This window comes from Dama dama, chromosome 4 (assembly GCF_033118175.1).
Source record: "Dama dama isolate Ldn47 chromosome 4, ASM3311817v1, whole genome shotgun sequence".
Classification (NCBI taxonomy): Eukaryota; Metazoa; Chordata; class Mammalia; order Artiodactyla; family Cervidae; genus Dama; species Dama dama.
Genome location: NC_083684.1, coordinates 22194985 through 22204664, shown reverse-complemented (window position 1 = coordinate 22204664; position 9680 = coordinate 22194985). Strand labels below are relative to the sequence as shown.

At 39.1% G+C, this 9680-nt stretch overlaps 1 non-coding gene across 1 annotated transcript; it reads right to left on the bottom strand.

Moving 5' to 3' along the window:
* Positions 1-1186: 1186 nt before the first annotated feature.
* LOC133055370 (U4 spliceosomal RNA) lies at positions 1187-1327 on the bottom strand. Its single transcript, XR_009692652.1, has one exon. It is a non-coding gene; the product is annotated as a U4 spliceosomal RNA (small nuclear RNA).
* Positions 1328-9680: the final 8353 nt, after the last annotated feature.

Sequence of the window (9680 nt, the reverse complement as noted above, 5' to 3'; positions counted from 1 at the left end):
TCCACTGATCAGAGTGCAGACATATCATTTTTCCCCATCTCTCTACATTTGGATTTTGTTAATTTAGAAGTGAAAGTCACTCAGTCATGTCTGACTCTTTGCAACCCCATGGACTGTCCATGAAATTCTCCCACCAGGCTCCTCTGTCCATGAAATTCTCCAGGCAAGAACACTGGAGTGGGTAGCCATTCCCTTCTCCAGGGTATCTTCCCAACCCAGGGATCGATCCCAGGTCTCTCGCATTGCAAGTGGATTCTTTACTGTCTGAGCAACCAGGGGGGAGCCCAATTTAGATGTTTTAGAATCTGGCAGTTGCAATGACGTTTACATTGAAATAAAAGTTGAAAATTATACTATTAGTTTTAATTCTTCACATCACTGGATAAATCCCTCAAAAACAGTTGTGTGAGTTAGGGTGATTGATCCTAATTGTCAAGAGGAAATAAGGGGGCTGCTACACAACAGGAATAATATGGAATATTTCTAAAACCAAGGGATCTTGAAGGAATCCTCTGATCAATACTCCACTATAGGAACGTAAATCCAGGCACACAAAGAGGTTCTATGATCATTCCTCCTTCCTCCCCAACAGCCCTAAATGGGTGTGTGCATGGCCTAAGCCTAACTAATCAAAATCTCTCCCCCTCTCTTTCTCTTCTTCTCCCTCCCTGTCATCTTTTACTGAAAAGATACTTGGATGAAAGAAAGAAACTGTTGGCACTCAGTCATTCCAACTGTGCTACCCTGCAGAAGGAGCCACTAGCTGCTCACTAATATCCAAGTGACCATCTTCCACAATAATAAAATTGAATATGGAAAGTACAACCCAGCTAGGAACCGTATTTCGCAAGCTCCATGGTGCCACATAACTAAGTTCTCATAAACAGAATGAGCAGGATTCATGCCTCACATATTAAGAAAAAAATCCTCAACCTTGAACTCTTCTTTTTCCCTTTCTGATGACTGGAATGGCAGTGAGCAGAGGGACCTTCGAGGCCGTATGTTTAAAACAGAAGTATTATCATGAACCTGAATCCTTGAATATATGCATAGAGCAAAGTTTCACCAACTTCAGGTCACACATCTTGGACTGTTAGGTGAAAAAAGAAATGAATTTATTTTTTATTATAGCCACTAAATTGGAAGGTCTCTGTTACAATCTTTTTTTTTTTTTTTTTTTATTCAGTCTCCGTAGAGACTGTCAAAAATTGCCAATGCCGACTATATTTCAAGTCGTCATGGCGGGGTATTGGGAAAAGTTTTCAATTAGCAATAATCGCGCCTCGGATAAACCTCATTGGCTACGATACTGACATTGCGCAAAGCTTCTGTTACAATCTTGATACATGCTTTGTAGTTGTTGAGTCGCTAAGTCGTGTCCCAATCTTTACGATCCCATGGACTATACATAGCCTGCCAGGCTTCTCTGTCTATGGGATTATCCAGGGAAGTATATTGGAGTGGGTTACCATTTCCTTCTCCAGGAGATCTTCCCAACCCAGGGATCGAACCCTTGTCTCCTGCTTTGCAGGCTGATTCTTTACCACTGAGCCACCTGGGAAACTCTTATATATACTCTAATGGTCAATTAATTTGCTTTGATTTCAATCTTTGAGATCAAAGAGAATTAAGATGTTCAGTTCAATCTTTCTATCAATTCAGTGATCTCAATAACTAATGTAATAATTACAATCTTAAATACCCTTGGGGAAAAAAATACTGTAATCTGTCTCTAGCCATCAAATTAGCTGAAAAAAAAAATTAGATAATAGTCCACTGAAGGCAACATTCTATTGATGAGGACTCAAGTTATGGCAGAGACTCCTGGTTGTTGCCAGTATCTGCTCTTATATTCTCTCACAATAGTAGTTTAACTGCTTTTGGCTGATCGCAGGCTACCCAGCTTCCCACCCAACTAGAAATGGTGATATGACTAAGTTCTAGCCAATGGGATGTAAACATGTGCATTGATGTCTGGAGCTTTCAGATCACGTTCTTAAAAAGTGAAGATCCCCTTCCCTTACTCCGTCTGGAGAACAAATGTGTGTGGCATCCTACACTAAAATATTAGATGAGGGCAACACAGGAGAGACAGAAGAAAAATAATATAAAAACAACCTGGGTTTCTGACACCATGGAGTCCTCTGAGAGAAATAAAAACTTCTAACATAAAAACTATTTTTTGGAGGGGAGAATCTCATTAGGCCAGCCAAAGCAGTGTCTTAACTGGTGCATAAATCATGTTCTGAAAGTACAACTGAGACATTGAAAAGGAAACTAAAACACGTGGATTGGAAGTCAGGAGAAGGGCCCTGGCCTCAGTGGGGTTAGTAACTTGCTAGGTGACTTGAGCAAATCAGACCTCTTTTTGGAGTTTCAGCTTCTCCATCTAAAAACCCTACTAAGATTAACGGCTGATGAATAAGTTGAGAACTGTGCTGTGCTTAGTCACTCAGTCGTGTCCAACTCCTCATGGACTGTAGCCCACCCTATGGGCTGTAGCCCACGAGACTCTTCTGTCCATGGGGATTCTCCAGGCAAGAATACTGGAGTGGGTTGCCATGCCCTCCTCCAGGGGATCTTCCCAACTGAGGGATTGAACCCAGGTTTCCCACATTGCAGTCAGATTCTTCACCGTCTGAGCCACCGGGGAAGCCTAAGAATACTGGAGTGGGGAGCCTATCCATTCTCCAGGGGATCGTCCTGACCCAGGAATGGAACTAGGGTCTCCTGCATTGCAGGTGGATTCTTTACCAGCTGAGTTATCAGGAAGCCCAAGTTGAGAACATGCCTTGCCAAACACAACAAAGAAGAATAGGCAAAATCAAGTCCTGCCATAGATAAACAAATCCTTGAAAAACATAAGAAGCAAAAAATAAGCCATGTATATTATAGGGACAGCTCTATACCCTTTCTTCTTCTTCTTCTTTTTTTTTTTCTTTTTTGCCTTGGTGCTATTCTCTTAGACATTTGTGTTCTTAAATAAATCTTACAGATTCAGTGCCAAAATCCCATCTGCCTCCTCCTGCTGAGAAGTCATAATGCCATGTTTATGACACCAAGCTCTGTTTCCATGGGGATGATGTGTCAGTGTAATTCCAGCATTATGACTTCTGGGTATGTTTGAGAAGATGGGTGAAGGCAATGAAAAATCTTCAAACATACACATTTGTTGTTATTCTGATAACTCACAGTCACAGGAATGATGATCCTGAAAATAGAGAGGGGGAACCAGACAGACATCCACTAAAGGATGACCTCACTTTTCTGACTGTTGAAAAGACCACTTAACCCCTCAACCCTTCTTCCTTGAAGTTTTTGGTCTGCTTCACTTTTATTTTTTTGCATGTAATAATTTGTAATTATTTATAATGTAAGTTTATAATGTAATAATTTGCATGAGGCAAATGTAAGGTTTTTACGTGCTTCATCTCATTGCTTAAATCTTTCATCTGGGTGGGGATTGCATTAAGCTCATCCTGAATAATGGCTTCTATTATTTAAGTCCATTATTTAAATTCAAATTTGCCAAGAAGTTGTCACTCCTACTCCATCTGCAAATATGGAAACTTAAATGTAGAGGTTCCTCCTGAAATTTTCCATAGAAAAATGTCATCCATTTAAATGCACACTTTGAGCACTACAAATTCCTTGAGCAAACAGCTTTAAACAACCTATCCTTTTTTTAATATCAAAACTAGTTATTTTAAATTTTGATTGTAAAAGTAATTCATTTACTGTAAAAAACCAAACACTGAAAAATCTAAAGTAAAAAGCAGCATCTACTCAAAATTGATATGTTCCACACAAAGTTTTATCTCCATATTTTTATAGATTTTTAAATATAAAGAAATATCAGTATTTATGAAATAGCAATTATGAAAATTGAATCATATAGTACTGTAGCAGGCTGCATTTTCCCAAGAGAACCACAACAATATCCCCACCCTGCATGCACTTCTGCAAGTGTCCTTGCCCCCTTCAATCCATTCTTTCATGAGACAAGGTTATTTCTCCACCCATGGAATCTGAGCAAGCTTTTGAATGACTTCAGTCAGGATAATATGACTGCCTTAATGTTATACTAGTTCTGTGCATAACCCTTAAGTGGTCTGGCAACTTCCACTTCCTACTTCTTGGAAGCTGACCACCATGCAAGTATTAGGACTTTCCTGATATCATCATGCTCTTAAGGAAGCCCAAGAAGGCTGGAAGATGAGATTCTATGTTAAGATGTGAAGAAATCAAAGTTCACCAAGGCACCAGACTTGCAAATGAATAAGCCATCTTGGATGTAGATCCTTCCATCCCAGCTGATCCAGCTGATATACCTGGGGGTGTCAAGGACAAACCACCCAGCTGAGTCTTTTATGATTCCTGATCTACAAAATCAGAAGTACAGTGAAATTTTGCTTTTTAAAATGATAACCCATAAATTTTTTTAATGAAATGGGAAAATATTAATCATGGAATACTAAGTGAAAAAAATTTAAGCACAAAACTATAAATACAGAATGTTAGCCAGCCTTTGCTTGTCTCAGTTAGCTACACTGCAACAGTCACTTAAGTGGGCTCCCTCAACCAGGCATGATCCCTTTCAGTCCATTTTCTATATAGTAGCCAGAGAGGACTGCCTAAATTAAAATGGTTAAACTCCAAAGTTCTGGAGTTGGTTGTAATGTAGCAACAGGTGACCAAAGCATATTCTTCAAATATTTTTTTTAAAATAAATTCACATCATCTTTTTTAGTGGTTCTCATATTGAGACAAGCTGGAACCTGGGACCCTTGGCTGAGGTACTGCAGTGCTTGCATCTGGACTCACTTCTCCTCAAGCAACAAAATGCAAAGAAACTAAATAGGACTAAAAATAACTGCATGCTTGTTCAGTTAGGGCAAATTCTGGACAAAAGATAAAAAGAGACCAAAAAACCCAGCTGCCACTTCTGAAGAATCTGGAGCAAAATTAGGGTACTGAACATGCCCCCTGCACACAGCACCACCTAAGAGGTGGGCAAACCACCTAAACTGTCCCTCTGACCTGACCCTTGATCATACCTCTACCCTCTCCTCATATAAAGAACAATCTTGCCTGCTGTCCTCGGAACAACCAAGCAAGAGAACCCATCGTTTGTTCTCACTCCCCTCTGCTACAGCAGGGGCATCAATAAAACCTTGCCTGAATTTCTTGTCTGGCCTCAAGTCAATTTCTATTGATTGGGGAAAGCCAAGACCCCTGGTCAGTATCAATATTACAAGCATTTACCATACTTTAACTCATCCCTAATAGATGTACTTTTAGATTGCTTTTCCTTCTGTTATCAAAAATTATGCTGCAGTGAATATTTACATATGTACCTATCATTATTTTTAAGGGTGAATGTAAGTCATATTACTGAGCCAAAAGATAACTCAAAATTCCATTTTGATATCATCAGCCTTACTGTATTTCAGAAATGTATTCTTATTCTCAAATGAGGGTTATATGAGAATTTCTCCATTTTTCACACTTTCATCATCTTTGGCCTTATCAACCTTTATAATCTTAGCCAATCTGCTAAGATACACATAATTTCAATTTCATTGATCATTGCTTATATTTTGTAAATTGTGTGCTCATAAAGTATAAATCATTTCAAAGTCATTTTAAAGCTTAGTTTCTTTATATAAACTTATATATAGAAACTGGAGAAGGAAATGGCAACCCATTCCAGTGTTCTTGCCTGGAGAATCCCAGGGACGGAGGAGCCTGGTGGGCTACCATCTATGGGGTTGCACAGAGTCAGACACAACTGAAGCGACTTAGCAGCAGCATATACAGAAGCAATCATGTCCGACTCTTTGCAACCCCTTGGACTGTAGCCAGTCAGGCTCCTCTGTCCATGTGGATTCTCCAGGCAAGAATACTAGAATGGGTTGTCATTCCCTTCTCCAGGGGATCTTCCCAACCTAGGGATCAAACACAGGTCTCCCGCATTGCAGGCTGATTCTTTACCTATTTCTTTTCACCAATATTTCCAGTACTTCTCCCTTTTTAGAGGAGCAGGCGGAGGAACAGATTTCCCTAATTAAGTGAACTTGTGTATGACTATGTGCCTTGAATTGGACAAAAAAAAAAAGGACAAGGACATACATCAAGTCCAGGAGAAAACCTTTAAATGCTGTTGCACAATTCTCCATTAACTTCCTTCCACTACTGCATCAGTCATGAAAGCACAGGTTGATAGGAAGAGTCCATGATTTAAATGGCCTGAAACTCTAAGGAGTGTTCAAGACCCTCAGAGTTTGTGTGAGCAAGAAATAAATGTTTTCTATATTGATGCACTGAATTAAATTGTTTACTACTGAAGAATAGCCTAACTTATCTGACTAACACAATACACATGTAATTATATACATGCTGTCCAAATGCAGGGTTTGTTACTTGGCTCCACCCATACCTACATATGTATCAATGCACACAACAAGGGTTAGATTGGAAGAAGAATTTAAAACTCTGGTATGAATTCTTCTGTATTTTTCCTTTATGCTCACAATACTATAGCAAATATACACATATACAAACACACATGTAAGAATGTATGTAAAGTGGGATTTTACTCTTTGTTTTACAAAAAAGAAAGTGGACTGTTATCCACTCCTTTTGCACCTTGCATTTCTTATTCAATTATAAGCACTGAATAAAGTCCCCTACTATAGCTCTGATTCACTCATTTCACCAATCGCTCAACAGAATGGAGTATGAATGCAGTAAAATGTACTCAACTAGTCCCCTCTTGACCGACATCCACCTTAATCTGGTGTGGTGCTGTAAGAAATAAGGTTGCAATAACACTTTAATGCCTATATCCACTTATACATCTGCTTTTATTTCTATTGGTATTCTTGGGAGAAGCCTGATAAGGTTAAATGATTTATGTGTTTTTATTTTTAAAATACTGCTAGATTACTTTTGCCAAAAACTATAACACTGCACATTTCCACCAGGAATATGAAAGCAAAGTCCCCACACGTATTTGGTGTGTAGCCCTTTCTGAAGAATGTAAACCTATAGCTCTTTAAATTTGCGTTTTCCTGGCTACCAGTGAATTTTAGCATCTTTTCACGTACTTAATTTGCTCCTCTATGATCTTTCCTGAGTTGATAATTTAAGTTATATTTTTCTTATTCGTTTAAAAAAGTACTTTGAATAATACAGAAAACCTACTCCTTTTCTATCATTTGTATTACACTATTTTTCCCAATCTATTTTGCCAACTGATTTAATCACTTCTTATAGCCATACAGGCATCCGGTCCCATCACCTCATGTCAAATAAATGGGGAAACAATGGTAATAGTGACAGACTTTATTTTCTTGGGCTCCAAAATCACTGCAGAAGGTGACTGCAGCCATGAAATTAAAAGACGCTTGCTCCTTGGAAGAAAAGTCATGACCAACTTCAGTTCAGTTCAGTTCAGTCACTCAGTCGTGTCTGAATCCTTGTGACCCCATGGACTGCAGCATGCCAGGCTTCCCTGTCCATCACCAACTCCCAGAGCTTACTCAAACTCCTGTCCATTGAGTCGGCGATGCCATTCAGCCATCTCATCCTCTGTCGTCCCCTTCTCCTCCTGCCTTCAATCTTTCCTAGCATCAGATTTTTTTCCAATGAGTCATTTCTTCACATCAGCTGGCCAAAGTATTGGAGTTTCAGCTTCAGCATCAGTCCTTCCAATGAATATTGGACTGATTTCCTTTAGGATTGACTGGTTGGATCTCCTTGCAGTCCAAGGGGCCCTGAAGAGTCTCCTCCATCACTAGTTCAAAAGCATCAATTTTTTGGCACTCAGCTTTCCTTATGATCCAACTCTCACATCCATATATGACTACTAGAAAAACCATAGCTTTGACTAGACGGACCTTTGTTGACAAAATAATGTCTCTCATTTTTAATATGCTTTGTAGGTTGGTTATAGCTTTTCTTCCAAGGAGCAAACGTCTTTTAATTTCATGGCTGCAATCACCATCTGCAGTGATTTTGGAGCCCCCCGAAATTAAGTTTGTCATTATTTCCATTGTCTCCCCATCTATTTGCCATGAACTGATGAGACCAGATGCCATGATCTTCATTTTTTGAACATTGAGCTTTAAGCCAACTTTTTCACTCCTCTTTCATTTTTGTTAAGAGGTTCTTTAGTTCTTTTACACCTTCTGCCATAAGGTTGGTGTCATCTGTGTATCTGAGGTTATTGATATTTCTCCCGGCAATCTTGATTCCAGCTTGTGCTTCATCTAGCGTGGCATTTCGCATGATGTACTCTGCATATAAGTTAAATAAGCAGGATGACAATATACAGCCTTGATGTACTCCTTTCCCTATTTGGAACCAGTCTGTTGTTCCCTGTCCAGTTCTAACTGTTGCTTCTTGACCTGCATACAGATTGCTTCTTGACCAACCTAGATGGCAAATTAAAAAGCAGCATATGAAAAAATAGAGACATTACTTTGCCAACAAATGTTTGTCTAGTCAAATCTACTATGGTTTTTCCAATAGTCATGTATGAATGTGAGAGCTGGACTATAAAGAAAGCTGAGAGCCAAAGAATTGACGCTTTTGAACTGTGGTGTTGGAGAAGACTCTTGAGAGTCCCTTGGACTTCAAGGAGATCAAGCCAGTCAATCGTAAAAGACTTATATTCATTGGAAGGACTGATGCTGAAGCTGAAGCTCCAATACTTTGGCCACCTAATGCAAAGAACTGACTCATTGGAAAAGACCCTGATGCTAGGAAAGATTGAAGGCAGGAGGAGAAGGGGATGACAGAGGATGAGATGGTTGGATGGCATCACCGACTCAATGGACATGAGTTTGAGCAAGCTCTGGGGGTTGGTGATGGACAGGGAAGCCTGGCACATTGCAGTCCATGGGGTTGCAAAGAGTTGGCACGACTGAATGACTGGACTGAACTGAACTGATAGCCATACAAAGATTATTATAATTTTTTTTATAACATGTAAATGTCTGCTTTTAGTTGAGAAGTTCTCCCTGACCCTTAAGTTGCAAGATTTTTTTTTTTTTGCAGGAGTACTGTGGAGTTGTTTTTTTTTTTTTTGGGGGGGGGGGCTGTTGCTTTGTTTTATACTGAGCATTTAAGTCATGAGGAATCTATTTTAACTTTTTTCTTTTTTGAGTTTTAAAAGCTAAAATATTATGTATATAAAATACACATTCAAAGTGTATTGCACTTTGATGAACTGTGACAGTTGTCATGACAAAATAACACTTTCATCATCATAAAATGTCTTCTTATACCCCCGTGTGTCCCTTATCCCCAGCTCTAGGCAACCACTGATCTGCTTTCTGTTACTACAGTTTGGTCTTTTTCTAGAATTTTTTATAAATGGAGTCATCCACTATAGACTTCTGTGTTTGACTTCTTTCACTTAGCTTAATGTTTCTGAGATTAATCCATGATATTGAGTGCACTAATCCTTTCTCATTGCAGTATAGAATTTCATAGTATAGATAAGCCACGATTTGTTTCTTCACTTACCAGTTTTTGTCTATTGTAGATAGCCCTGCTATAAACATTTGAGAACATGGCTTTTTTGTTGTTGCTATTCCATTGGACTCTATGTCTATGCTTATGCCAATTTAGATTGCTACAGTTTATGGTAAGCTTTGAAATCAGGTAGTGTT